Raw genomic sequence first — 15,603 nt, 5'->3', positions numbered from 1 at the left:
TGTGATTTAGTGGCTGTTTCATAATGGATGTGACAGAGTGCGATAATATTTCACTTAATGCTTCAGCTTTTCTGACAAGTATAAAGTAGATTTATTTTCTGAATCCAGACTTTGATATAATGGGGCTAAGTTAGAAGGCAATTTGAGGTTACGACTAATGTTACCACTGTTAATGCAAACCTGTTTCCCCCCCTCTGCACAGCATATGTAACACACATACTCTGTTGGTCTTGCACTCCGTGATCCCTTATCTCTCTGAATTTGACCCTATAAATCAAGAATATGTACGTTTTTAGGAATTAATGCTTTAGCAACTGTGGCTAAGTACAGACATTTTGCATTGTGTAGATTAGATGTTATCTTAATACGTATACGAAATTGTATTTTTTCTAGTTGTAAAATAAATTTTTGTCAGAATATGCTGTAATATGTCAAGATATTAAGCGACTTTGTGGCATGCTTATAGGACATGTACCCCTACTACTAGCCATGTTAAAATCTACATACGCCACTAAAGCCTATAGTTTATGGGATTTCAAAAGTTCCGCTAAGCACACAATAGTTTGGGATTTCTTCTTGCCTGATACTGCCCTGGTCAACAATTATTGAATTACTTACCGTACCTGCTTCTGGAGCAGGAGAGTAGAAAAGGTTTCCATTGCTATAAATCAGGCAGTTGACCTTTTTGCGGTTACCCGCAGACATTTTCTATTTTACACACTTTATAAAGCTGATGTATTGTCATTTTTGTGTGTGAAAACGGAACTCCGTATCTTTCCTTTCCATATCTTGTACCGAGCTGCTACTCTAGATTATATGATAGGGAGATGGCGCTGGGCAGTGAAGGTGTTAACACTTTTTTCCAGTCACCCAGTGCCATCTGTAGTTGGTCAGTTTGCTGTGGAATCAGAAACAACAGGGAGGCTGGTCTGCTGCCCCGAGCGCTGGAACAGAGCGCAGCAGATTAAAGCAGCATAATGAAGTACTTTTGGTCCAAAGCAGACTCAAAGATGTGCAATTAAAAGTTTAAAACAGCCATTACTTACTCCCTGTCTAAGTCGTTTCCTCTGCCGCAATAATTAGATCTGCCTTGGTTTACTTCTTATCACTCTTTAACATCCCTCCCTTCAGTCAGGCACCTCTCATAATTTCCAGAAACAACTTTTCCTCCACTTTAAGTCGAACTGGTGCAGGACAAAAAAAGATTAATCTATGGACAATTGGAATTGTGTGTTATTGTTGGGGTTTTTTTTTTGCACAAATTGGGGAATCACTTTTTAGATTTTTGATTATTTTTATTTATGCACAGAATATTCTCATACTAACTTCTATTGTGATTGTAGCATTAAAGTCATATATAAAGTCATATATAGCTCCACTGTATTAGGGTATATTCACACGTAGTGTTTGAGGAGTGGTTAGAACAGCACTACAATGTGGGTACACTTTTTAGTTCAAATTAAACTTTAATGTAGCATATTTCACCCATAAACTGCATCAAAACCATGGCCACAACACAAGCCTTTTTTTCCAGTTTGGTTTTTATGCCGTTTTAACTGCTACATGTGAATCTACACTTACTCATTCATTTCATGGTTAGGTGTTCCTTAACAATACATTTATCATGGCAAATGCCTGATTTATGTTAGTTCCTCTGATGAGATGATATATGATGAACATTTTTATGTGCCTACTAGTATCGCTTTGTGGTTTCTGCATTTCATATTGGGTTTGTATGGCTATCTGTTAGTAAAGCATCTAATGTGTGTGCTTTCATGTCTGGCTAGTGGTGAACTTTCCATAGTGCACATAGTAAAGAAGGAACACCAAGCAGTCACACAATGCTCTGGACAATGTTGTCTTTGTTTAACCAGTTGGTAAAGTTTTAATGGATTACTGTATGTAGGGTGTTATTTTAGTTATGTGAGCTCAGACTTCATGGCAATCATGTAATGGAGATATTTGGCTGCAGATTTAAAGGACTTGTCTCATTATTTTTAAGGGAGTCAAGGAGGTATTAAGAAGATTTAAGATCATATTTGTGAGGGCTCCAAGCCTTTTTAAGCACCCAGACAAAAGAGTGTCTGGCGCAACATACAGCCAGTGTGCATTTCATGAAGTAGAGCAATATCAAACTAAAGGTTTTCATTTATTCCATACAATATGATGATAAGAATAGGAGTTTCCGGGTAAAATCCAAGATGTCAGTGCTGTTTTTATGGCATGTCTGGTAAATTTTGGGTAAAAAAGTAAAAAAATTAATAAATAAGATCAATCATCTGTACCAAATTTCCATGTGATGATATTTAAAATGTAGATTCTACTTGATGAAACTTTTCATGTTTATTCCTATGTATTCCTATTATTTTGGAATCTCTCTCCGCCTTTACCTGTTGTAAAACGGGCTTGGTCTGCCGATCAACTGACAAGGAAATAGAAGGAGAAAAATTATTTTCCCAACATCTTGCTCCCTGATAATGAAAGCATATTATGGAGTTTCTTTTCATAGAGTCACTTCTATGGGTTTATTTCACACAGACCCTTCTGTAGGTTTATTTTATGTAAACCTATACTTTACATGGTCAAATACATGGACCGATCCAATTGGTTTTCATACTCCGCCCTGCCACCACCACTTGACTTTAATATTCTGGACTCTTGGGATGTTGCAGATGATTGCCTTGGGGCTGTGTTTTATCTGGAGCCCAATAGTCTACGGTCTGTCATAATAATTTCCATTTTATTTCTGCATAGGAGAAGTCGGCTATGAGCAACATCAATAGCTTTTGAGTAGTTTTTGATCTCTAGCTCTATTATATTTTCTTTTTAACTTTTTTTATCATTTTAATTAGATATTGAGCCTTATTTTTTGGATTAAAAAATTCTCATTTCTGGTAGACTAACGTCAAATTAAAAAGAAATATGAAGAAAAGGAATAAAATATATATCAAGTATATCAATGATATACCAAACAATAATGTTATTCTATTGTTCTTTAGCGTTCATCCTGTATGACATTTAATAACATTACATACCATTATAAGCTTCTTTAGCAAAGTGTTATTATGTAGAGTTTGGCCTGTAATTTCAAAATTCATTGGGTGTAGCTATTGACTACTCTCAATCTTGATGATTTGGATTACCTTTGAAGATTGCTCTTTTACTTGGGTCCTCCTGAACTTACTCTAATACTTCACTATTACATCAGTTTGTTCACAAAACTTTTTTATGTTGAGTTCTAAATGACTGGAAGAGATTGAATAGTTATTATTTCCTTGCTATAGAGATCAATAGTTTTTTAGTTATGTTCCACATTAACATGCATCACTATTTGTAAACAGGGGGCACTGAAAGATTTGTAGAGCGAACTCACTGTATAATTTATCCTTTTACCGTTAAATGGATTGTATTATTTATTTATGTAAAGGGACCATTCAAGACTTGATTTAGATTACAGTGTAGAAGCTATCTAGGCAGCACAGAAACAGGAACATTTGCCTAAGTGATTTCAGAATAGAATGAGGTTTCATTCTACAAGGAAACAACAGTCTTGGCTACTATTCAGCCACAGAGGGTAGTATAAAAAGGCCCTTTTCATGGCTGTGATTTATATGGATAAGTCCATGCCTTTATCTGAATGGGCTATGTCCTGTCCCATCAGGTGAAGATTTACTTGTCGCAGTATGGTAAAAGAATAATGTTTTCCAGAATATACAAAATTTCATGGGTAAACCTACCACAGTCTTTGGTTTGCATATCACACCACTCAGAGACTGTAAAACATGAGACCACAAAAAATGTAGAAAGGCTACCTTTTGATATAGTTTTATTATACTGAGATAGACTGAAATGGATGGGGGATGGAATTTTTTTGTTTTTGGCTAGCAGACAAAGGTAATCTTTTTGGAAATTGAGCAAAAACTAATAGTGAAGTTATGCTAAGTACAAAGAGAAAGCACCAGTACAGATTGACCTTTTCCTGTTATCATTGTGCCAATGAAAGAAGAACTTTCATACTAAAAATAGAATGCCATAATGAAGTAAGTACCCAGAGTTATGTCAAGGAGTTCCATATCATTTAATAGAAAAAATATGCTTTAGCCACCTAATATACAGTTAAAAGTCACTCCTATAACAGAGATTTCCTGAAGAGAAACTGTGAGGAGGAAGAGTTGTCTACTGTATATAAGCTCATGCCTAAAGCTGACTCTGCCTACAATCAAATGTGCATAGGGGGCTTCCCAGCAGTTCTACAATGGCAGATGTCTGGGAAAATAAGATGCACACACTTTTGGTCTCTAGGAGTTAAAGGCTACACATTATTGTAAAGTTGATTGTAGCAGACAATTTCAACCAAAATAACAGTTCATTGGTTGAAGTTTAACAGCAAACGATCGTTTTAATCATTTGAAAAGAAGTCAACTATGTTTAATCTTTTCATCTCATAGTTGGCAAAAGATCTTCAATTCAAAGAAAGATTGTTCATGAATCAAAGATCTTTTTTTGAAAGAACATTCCCAGAAAGGTCTTTCATCCATCGCCCGGTTTCACTGAACGTGTATGGGCAGTGTGAACAACTGAAACAGCCAATATGGCCTAAAATGTGTAAGGCCGTGTCTGCAAAAAGATCATCCACCAGATGACTGCTTGTTCAACCATCAACCAACTTCTGTCTAATGTGTATGGCCAGCTTAAGTGCAAATAAAGGTGTCTAGTTACGTCCCTCTCAATAAACATTTATGAGAGTGTATATCTTATGAGAAAGGCGGGTGTGTGTTGGGGCAGCTGGTGGCCAAGCAAACATGGATATGGCCAACAGCCCTAAGCTGCCAGGGATAGTGGTATGCATTTATGTAAATCCATGACTATATTTTGTCTGTAGAATAGACCTATGGATTAGGTCATGTAAGCAACCTATGTCCCGGTGTCCCACCTGCTATGTTATATGATCCTCATTTCTTAAAATATTTACATGTCTTTTGAATGTATTTTTGCAGTCTGTTGGCAGCAAGCAGTAAGACTGGGGTGCTTAAATGCATTGCATGGAAATTGAATTAAAAATTGTATACTATACTTCTTTGGACTGCAACTTTCTGTGTGTTGCCCTCGCCTAATGGATCTTTTACATTAACCAATGCCTGGCCATAACAAGCATCGAACCAAAATCTTTGTACAATTCACAGTGCAGACTGTATGGAGGAAAACCAGAAAATGAATTCCCCATACAGTTTCATTATTGTGTACACAGGACATGTGCTGCCGACAATGATGATTTTTAGGCCTGAATAAATGAAGCGGTCATCCGAAAATCAAGCGTTTCCTTTTTTCGTCTGATTGCTGCCATGTTTACAAGAGGGGATGATCAGAAACAAGCATTCTTATGAATTCTCATTTGGTTAGTTATTGACCTATTTGAAAGACCTTTACTCAATATATTTTAAGATTCAACAAATAGGAATAATAGTAAGGAATAAGTATTACTGTTTTTTGGGGAGTCGGACAATGTCAACTGATAAAAAAAAAAAAGACCCATCCACAGCAGCCACTCATCAATTTAAGTCTCTGGAGTTTTGATGATCACATTTAAACTATTACACGTTTTTGGTGATTGATCACACTGTATACCCTTCAGTTCCCTGAACAGTGATTGGATAAAATTATATATTCCTATACTTGTTGCTTTGACCTGTCTTCCTAGTTATGATGAACTGTAACATTTATGTATTATTAAGTGTTTGCTTTTAAAAACGTAATTTATTTTGACGAATAAATCTTCAATCCGGTGAGATCTAATATGTGAATCCCATAAAAGAGCAGAGCATTTAGATATGCTAGATTACTAGGTTGTTAGTCTCATGCTTAAGGTTATACACATTTTAAAATACTCCATATGAATGCTGAAGTATTGGCTGCGTTAGATGACTGAAATGCATGGCAGTAGCACAACATTTGCGACATGCGCTGCTAACCATCGAATGAAGGGTTTCCATGTTGGTAATGTGACATGCAGGAGGACTGTCACACGTATAAAAATAAAACATTCTTCCTGTTTGGTATAAGGTTCTTTTTAATTGTTTCCCTTGGGCTACTTCAGTGAACATTTTTTAGGCCTGGTTAGTCTCATAGAACCCTCCCCGAGCTAAATGGCTTCAAGTAAAGCTGTGTGGTATTGCTTTTTAAAGTCAATATGATTCGGCGTGGCCGAGTGAGTGATGTGAGCAGGCACACTGTGAGGAGCTCCTGCCGCTATACCCCTGTTATACGCCTGCTAGTAATCCTGACGGCCCGATTTAGACCTGCATAAAGGGTCTACATACCTGCTTCAACTGTAGGTAACATAGCGAGGGGAAGGAAAATATGGCTAAGGGGCGCAGCCATCAGAAGCAGGAAGAAGGGAGCTGCGGGCCTGAATTTCAAGATGGTGCCGAGCCAGAGTGCATGGGGCTGACGAGAGAGAGTAGCAGAAAGCAGTGGCTGCTAAGTTAGAAATATTTGCCCGCAATCCCGCTGTCCCTGAGCAGTTTGCTGCAGTACCAGACCCAGAAGAACCACACGCAGATATTAACCTGCCTGTCACAGATTAGGAGATGGAAGTGTGTGCGGATGATATGTCGTCTGCGAACTCTCTCACTATTTTGTAAATCTTTACCACTGTTAAACAGTGCAATGCAGCATTACTTATCTTGAACGCCCAGCTGGGTGGAATAAAAGAAGATATTTCTATCATCAGACATTATCTCCAAAAAGTGGCAGAGCATACTACAGCCGTGGAAGGAAGAGAGGGTAGTCTTGAAGATAATTTTCCGCCTATACAAGCTGCGAAGCAGAAACATACTCAAGAGCTGGCAGCTCTATTTGCTAAAACTGATGATCTAGAAAATAGACTGGGATGCAACAATATACATTTAGTAGGCGTTCCTGAAAAGGCCGAGGGCAACAATCCTGGCCGACAGCTTAGATAGAAATACTATCTAAGCTGTTTGCGGTAGAGAGGTAGCACAGAGTCTCTACCAGACAGGGCCCACCCGGCCGACCGCCTAGACGAGTATTTATTAAAATCCCCCATTACAAGGATCGAGATGCAATTCTTCGCAGAGCTAGAGAAAAAACTGATCTGGAGATTAAAGGTGCCTAGGTGTTGCTGTTTCCGGATTACTCTCTGGAGTTCCAGAAGAAAAGGGCGTCTTTTAAGGACGTTAAAAGAAGATTGCGTCAACTGCAAGTTCCCTATTCCATGGTTCATCCAGCCAAACTCCGGGTCGTAGCTCTTGGCACTACTACTTTTCTAGAATCACCGAAGGATGCTCTGCGGTGGCTGTACATCCACGAAAAACAGATACGTCAAGCGGTTCCAGACTGATCTGGGAAGGAGCGGTGACTATAAATGCTATAAGTGCCTCGTTTATTTTATGGCATTGGGTGGTGGAGTGGAAGGGATGTAGAGTTTGATATTACGATGTCTATTCTATGTTAATACTGGGGCAAAATGCTCTTCTGTTAGCTCAGTTTTCTAGAGTTACCTTAGTTGCATTATGGTTGAAAATACGCGTTATTTACTGTGCTGATTTACATTCTGTTCACCATCACATTCTGTAATGCTTTTTTATCTTCTCATGTCTGTTTGTTGGGTGCGGTATAACTGCCCCACCTCTCATGTGAGAGTTGGATATCAATGTTTATTATTATTTCTTTTTGTTGGGATAAGGTACGGGGGGGGGGGGGGGACCTCTCCGTGTGGCTACATATAGATTTTATAGTTGTCAAAATATTGGGAAATGTGTGGAGATGTGTCCTATCTTTAGTCGGGAGATACTTACATTGGCACTATGGGGACTGTGAATTTGATATCGTGGAATGTTAGGGGCCTCAGGGATTTTACTAAACGCACCACAGTGTTTGATCGGTTGCGGTCATTGCCACCCTCTATTGTGGGTCTACAAGAGACGCACCTGACTTTGGATACTTTGCACTTTGTTGAGTAGTGGTTGGGTAGGATGGGTAGTCTATTCCTCGTATTCTAGGGGGATAAGTGTTTTAATTCACCAAAATGTACCTTTTCAGCTTTGTAAGTCTCAGATTGACAGAAAATCTTATGTTCTTATATATTCCTCCACTGTTTTCCAGTGCAGTTCTAACCCAGGCGTTGGCATTTACAACTTCTTAGTCACACCTGCCTATGTTGTTCCTTGGAGACTTTAATAATTTTGTGAACAATGCTTTAGATAAGTTCCCTGTACGGCAGCTGATCTCGGCTGACTCTAGAACCCCCTTTGGCAGGCTATTGGAAGAGTTGGGGTTGGTGGATGTCTGGAGAGTCAGGAATCCCAATGAAAGATGTTATTCCTGTGCTTCCGGGACATATGCCTCTCTCGTGCGCATTGTTTTTGCCTTAAGCAAATATGCAGTATTACCATGGGTATCCCAGACATCTTATCCTCCTAGAGTGCTATCGGAACATTCTATATTATCTGTCAGTCTATGTGTACGGGAGGCGCGAGGACCGAGACATAGAAGATGAAAATTGAATCCGTTCTGGATTAATCTGGTAAATATGGTGGAGGTTAGATAACAAGTTGGGGGAGTTTCTGAAGACCAATGAAGGGTCAGCTGGAGTGGGAGTGATATGGGACACGCTGAAAGTGTTTCTGAGAGGTATTTTTATTGCACAGATATCTAGAGTTAAGAGAAGAACTACAGCTTTGGGGAAAGAGCTTAATCGCAGGCTACTGGAGACATAAATGCTTCACATAGCTGATCCCTCCCCATCCTCTTTAGCAAATTGGAAAGAGGCATAGGAGGCTCTTAATGCACATAGTATGGAACAAGCATGTAATCGAAAATCCTTTTGAAACAATGATATTTTGAGGAGTGGGAAAAAGTGGGTCATCTTTTGGTCACAGTGGCCAAAGCACAGCTGGATTCGTCCTATGTGCACATGATGAGAACTAATTCTGGCGTGTTGGTTACTGAGACCCCTGGCATTTTTAAGGTGTTTAATCAGCTTTATGCAGAGTTATATAAAACTAAACGAAGGTATAGCGACGATGATGTGTTTCACTATCTACGTCATATCAACCTGAAGTTACTGTCGGTAGAGGAGAGGGACCGCCTTGAATCGCCTATCACATTAGAGGAACTGAAGATAGCAATAGGGGGCGTGGCTAACAAGAAAGCGTCTGGTCCAGATGGGTTACCGGCTGAGGTGTTTTTTTAGTCAATGGTGGAGGATCTATTGCCTACATTGTTATAGGTGTTCAAGGGGGCGCAGGAGGTGGGACGTCTACCTGATTTTTTTTATGAAGCTACTATAGTAGTCCTACCTAAGCCGGGAAAGGATCCTACCCTACCTGAGTCTTACAGACCGATCTCTTTACTTACAACAGCTAGCGAAAGTCTTAGCTAATAGGCTGGTAGGAGTTATTACATCTGTGATGCATCCAGACCAGTCAGGTTTTATACCATCTAAGTCTACTGCAGTTAGTTTGAGGAGGCTATTCCTTAATATGCAGGAAGTATCAGGTGGTCCCCTCAGCAAAGCGGTGATGTCACTAGATTCTGCAAAAGCGTTTGATAGTGTCAAATAGGAGTACCTGTGGGCTGTTTTGCGTATGGCGTTTGGGCCTATGTTCCTGTCCTGGGTTCAGTTATTATATGTTGCTCCTGAGGCAAAAATGAGTAAATAATAAATTATTTGATAATTTCAGGCTGGAAAGTCAGGGGTGCCCACTTTTGCCCTTGTTTTTCACTATTGCTATTGAACCATTGGCTGCTCTTATTAGACAAGAACCTCAGATTTACGGCTTCAAATATTCAGCGGTGGAGGAAAAAGTAGCACTATATGCAGATAATCTGCTCTTATTCCTGGATGATGTGGGTACCTCTGTAGTCAAAGTAATGGAGATCATAGACCAGTTTGGGAAGTACTCAGGACTAACTATTACCTGGACTAAATCGGCATTAATGTTGATGTTCTCTCAAGAGGATAGGAGATGTGCAGCCAATGTTCTGATCCCGTGTGTAGACATGTTTAAATATCTGGGTATATGAATTACTCGCAATATAAATGATTATAGCACCTCTAATGTTCTCCCATTGTTAGAGAAAATGAAGCGGAAGGTAGACACATGGATTAAATTACCCCTTTCAGTTATGGGGTGTGCCAACTTAGCCAAAATTATCTTAATCCCACAATTGTTATATGTTTTGCATAATGCACTGGTGTGGCTCCAGAAATATCTGTTTCACAGAATGGAAAGTATATTTAGAGATTTAATATGAAAAAAAAAAGACTCCCAGAATAGCACTATCAAAGTTACAGCTGTCTAAAACAGAAGGAGGAATAGCCTTGCCTAATCCATGGGTATATTACATGTCAGCACAACTACTACATATGCAGGGATGGGGGATAAAGGATGGGAGTAGTGATTTTGAGCCCAGAAGATTGATTGTGCAGTCATTGGTTTCAGAGAAATCCCTTGTAGAGGCTTTGGAATCGCATGAACTTCGCCTGCGCTCTCCTGGATTACCTACCTTACTTCTTTTACACAAAACATGGTGGAGGGTGAGAGAATTATTGGGGATAGACGGATGCACGAAATATACTTCTATTTGGAGGAATTCTTGGTTATGGGAGATTTTTAAGCTGGAAGGATTTGATAATTGGGAACGAGCTGAAGTTACTAGGATATCTCAACTCTATTCAGAAGGGACTCTTAAGTCTTTTCAACAAATGCAGACAGAGTTTCAATTGCCAGGCAGGGTGTTTTATCAGTACTTACAGCTACGGCACGCCCTGCAGAGTCAGGAACGAGGAAGTCCGTTAACAGTGACTTCAATGCCAGTGATTGATTTAGTGGTACAAGCCAGGTTTTCCCTCACGATAATTTCCATGGCATATGCCATTTTATTGGATAAAGAACTGCTTGCGGGTTTTAAGGGTAAATGGGAGAGAGATGTGGGAGTGTTAACAGACGAGCAATGGAATGATATTTTGGTATACCCAGTACCCAGAATATCTTTGAGTGCAGCACATCGACGTTCACAACAGTTTTTATTACACCGTGTATATTAGACGCCATGTCTCATGTTTAAGATGGGCCTGCGGACTCTAAATGTCCACGTGTACTGCCCCGTAAGCAGACTTCATTCATATGTTCTGGACCTGTACGGAACTGGAGCATTTCTGGACTGCAGTATATAAGCAAATAGAAGAAAGATATAAAGTTAAAATTACCACAGGTTCCACTGGTTAGGGTATCTTGGGTATATAGAAGATCTGTCAGTTTCTACAGATAAGTTAGCCATTGCTAAATTATTATATGTTGCACGTAAATGCATAGCAAAGCACTGGATACAGCCGACTCCTCCGACTGAGTCGAAATGGGTTAACATGATTAATCACATGATTTCCATGGAAAGTGGCATTTATATTAAAAGAGGCACAGTAAAGAACTTCGAGAAGCAGTGGAAGACATGGCTGGCTGGCCCTGGTCTGTTATCTCAGAGATTGGTGCATATCGGGAATGATATAGTTCTAAGGGGATTTGGAGGGCTGAGGTAAAGGAACACAGAGGTACGGATGCTATAAGAAGCCATTAGTGAAATAGATTGATGTAATATTTAAATGGGATATCAAGTGACTAATATATTGGAGTGATAATTTCCTTTTTAGGATATGTGGCCACATGGAGAGGGGGAGGGAGGAAGGGCAAGGGAGAGTTGGGGGGAGGGAGGGGTATTGGGATTTTATACTGATCAATGTATGACGGTGTACAATTGTGATAAATGTCATCTTTATTCTGTACTTGATGTGTACTTGTACATTTGCCATAACTGTGATTGTTGTATACTTTCATTTTTATTCTCATACGAAAAACAATAAATAAGATCTGATAAAAAAAAAAAAGTCAATATGATTCCATTAAAAGGCCACAATGTCTCTTTAGAGTGACAAACCAAATAGATTTCAGTTGTGCCCTTTCAACAGTAATATACAGATGAAAATTTCACAGTAAGCCTGGCCGTACATATTAGATGAACGAGGGCTCATTCAGCCAACAAGCACATGTCCTAAAACTGAGAGAGAGGAGAAAGTCTGACAACAGTTGAAATCAAACTGTCCTATCCTTATCTCTCCATAATATTTGCCATTGGGGGAGATGTGGGAGGCCCCCACATATATTAAGTGGTCGACCGATCCTGCCAAACAATCAGGTTTGTCCGATAATTATTTAATATGGATGGCCAGGTTTACTCACCCATACACATGAGTTCTCTGTCCGATGAACAAGCTTGTGTCTCCCCCAGAACAAAAGAATTGGGCAGTTTAAATTTGACTGCCCAATCTTTATCGATCCTGACAACCTTCATCAAGGGGATTCAAGAGGTCCCAATACACATTGAGGGTCAGCAGGTCTAGCCAATATTTTATCTAATGTGTATGCCCAGCTTTCCTACTGAAACAAAAGCTGTGTTATCAAGCTAGGTAGATTAAAAATAAACTCTAAATTCTAGAAATTTGACAGCTATTACAATTATCCTTGGATTTGAGACCATGATGCCATACTTTGCTGGGCCTGGGCATGTTTTCCATCTGGCGACAGAATTCCCCATTGCTTATAAACGCATATCTTACTGGGTTTATTTTTTATTTTTTTGCAAACGGCCTAATGTTTTCTGGATATATTTTTTTAAGTCATTCCATGTATTCCATTTCCTGCTCTGGCTGTTTAACTTCCTCTTTGTTTGGGCTTTTAATGCTCTAATATATATGCCCCTATTTGATGGAAGCGCCCCTTTAAGTCATGTATGGCTTTAAAATGTTTGCTTCTCCAAAATAAAGCAGAACATTGCAGTGTGCCTCTTAGGCTACTTTCACACGAGCGTTCGATCGGATCCGTTCTGAACGGATCCGATCATAATAATGCAGACGGAGGCTCCGTTCAGAACGGATCCGTCTGCATTATATTGGCATATAAAAGCTAAGTGTGAAAATAGCCTCAGACGGATCCGTCCAGACTTTCAATGTAAAGTCAATGGGGGACGGATCCGCTTGAAGATTGAGCCATATTGTGGCATCTTCAAACGGATCCGTCCCCATTGACTTACATTGTAAGTCTGGACGGATCCGCACGCCTCCGCACGGCCAGGCGGACACCCGAACGCAGCAAGCAGCGTTCAGCTGTCCGCCTGTCCGTGCGGAGGCGAGCGGAGCGGAGGCTGAACGCCGCCAGACTGATGCAGTCTGAGCGGATCCGCATCCATTCAGACTGCATCAGGGCTGGACGGAAGCGTTCTGCTCCGCTCGTGAGCTCCTTCAAACGGAGCTCACGAGCGGACAGCAGAACGCTCGTGTGAAAGTAGCCTAATGCACCCCCTTGTCCCTGTTTAAACCTCCTCTTATTTTTATTGCCCTATCCATATTTTTACTCATTTATTTATGTTCAGTCTGTATCTTGTCCTCCATACAGAGGGTTAATGAACAAATGTGAGGTTTTATTTTGCTTTCCTGAATCAAGTAATGGGATTTCAGCAAAGGCTAATGATTGTGCCTAGGAACCCTACTTTCTGATAATTGCCCTATGTGAAGGTGCCACCAATCACCTGATGAATTAGCAAATGCTCATTCATTGGGTGAAGGCATCTCTGGTGCGGACACCTACCGTAAATATTTTTTTCTGGGCAGCAGATGTCCTGTCTAAATGTCAATCTGCTGCCCAGAAACAATGAAAGTGTATGGAGATGAGCGGAGGAGACTTGTGCACATAAATGCAGCTCTCACCTTCTGTAAAGAGCAGGTAATTATTGAGAATGTACGGTTCATTCCCAATAATTGCTGTGTCAGCCCATGTAAAAGGGCTATAAGAGGCAAAAATTAAAGGGGTTTTCTTACTTCAGCAAATGTCATTTATTATGTAGAGAAAGTTAATACAAGGCACTTACTAATGTATTGTTATTGTCCATATTGCTTCCTTTACTGGCCGGATTCATTTTTCCATCACATTATACACTGCTCGTATCCAGGGGTTATGGCCATCTTGCAGAGCAGAAATTAAGTGCCCAGGATGACAGCTGCTGCACATGTGAATTAGTGTTGTGGTGGACGTTCAGCATATACATCTGGAAGTCATCGATATGCGGAACATATCTGTAGTCACATATGCCAAAAGAGTGTCCTTTTAGGATACGTTTGAGAGTGATGTGTATTAGCATATCAAAAGCATACTTTATCAAAAGCATAGTCGAATACCATTTTTTTCCTTTCTTTTATTGTTATAAATAGGCATACATTTGCATACACTGTAGCTTTAAAATCTGTGTAATATGAAGAGAGTTTCCTGTTGTATGTATAACGTGCATCACAAGTAAGGGTACACATGGCACTGATTTGACCCATACGGGTCTGATGTAACACATCAGTTTAATATTTTACTTTTTTTTTTTTATATTTTTTTTTTTAGTTCAGTACAGTTACATGTACATGTACAATTGGGGTCATTTATTATTCGTAGTATGGCACTTGTCACAGATTTGGTCGCAGAGGGGTTTTGCGGACGAATCTGCGACTTTTGCACGCTCACTGCACTTTTCCGAGGTTGTAGAATAGGGGGTATGGCATGGACTGGGAAGAGGGGGGCAGCCATCCCTTCTCATTTATCATTTTTCATGCCAGCTTATGGCGTGGAAAATGGTCTTAAACTACACCCACAAAGGGAGCTGTCGTAGTTTAAATCATGTTGCACGACTGGCGTCTGAATCACTGGTCTTAGTAAATGACCCCCCATATGTTTAGAAAAAAGAATATCTAATCTCTTTTCACGTAGTTACATGCATTGAAATCTTCTCAGGTTCCAAATATAAAGTAGCTAATGCCCCAGACACCAAAAAAAAGAAAAAGAAATCTGTTTTGCAGTTATGTCTCCAAAAAGATCAAGTTCAGTAGTTAGGGCATTGTATTGGATTAGTGTACAAACATAAACATATTATAGGATCTTGTAGTTTGCTTTTGTGGCAGCAGGATTCATAGGACATCCATCTGACTGCCTAAGATCAGCGGTTGTCTCATAGTCTAGTCATTTACCGTACATTATTAGATTATGTCACTCCATGAAGTAAACTGAGATGAAGAGGGTGGGTGCCATGAGCTCCGGTTACGTTGCTTGCTAGATAATCCTATTGTATTTACTCTTACGATTTTGTTGCTCTCCCATACAAAGGGACATGCCTTTGGCGCCTAAGCTCATGACTGCCCAGAGACAATTGTATCTTACATTATAGGATGGACACTATTTGGATGTAGGCTGTTCCTTTTCAAAAATACCTTCTGTGCTACTGTGATAAAACTGCACGTGATTTAACCACAGACATGAAATATTTGGTGGAGACCTTCCTTTTACTCCTAAGATTTTTTGTAAAGGATTTCCATTCAGTGAAACAAACAATAGAGCAAACATTTGTTATATGCATTGTGACCAATAGACAAGTGCTTGAATTGAGATATATTAGCAGGTTCTCCTCTTAAATCACCAACTCCTAAATTCACACCTATGGGTAATGTAGCAATAAGGGATGATAAAAGTCCTACCACTTTTACTTTCCCAGCAA

General features: G+C 39.8%; 1 protein-coding gene across 2 annotated transcripts in view; it reads left to right on the top strand.

The window, feature by feature from the left end:
* The window catches only part of LOC122922787 (aminopeptidase O (putative)), a 435,225-nt gene that overhangs the window by 351,747 nt on the left and 67,875 nt on the right, over window positions 1-15,603 (top strand). The gene's annotated exons all lie outside the window — the stretch shown is intronic.

This window comes from Bufo gargarizans, chromosome 1 (assembly GCF_014858855.1).
Source record: "Bufo gargarizans isolate SCDJY-AF-19 chromosome 1, ASM1485885v1, whole genome shotgun sequence".
In the NCBI taxonomy this organism is placed as follows: domain Eukaryota; kingdom Metazoa; phylum Chordata; class Amphibia; order Anura; family Bufonidae; genus Bufo; species Bufo gargarizans.
This window is presented reverse-complemented; position numbering and strand designations above follow the sequence as displayed.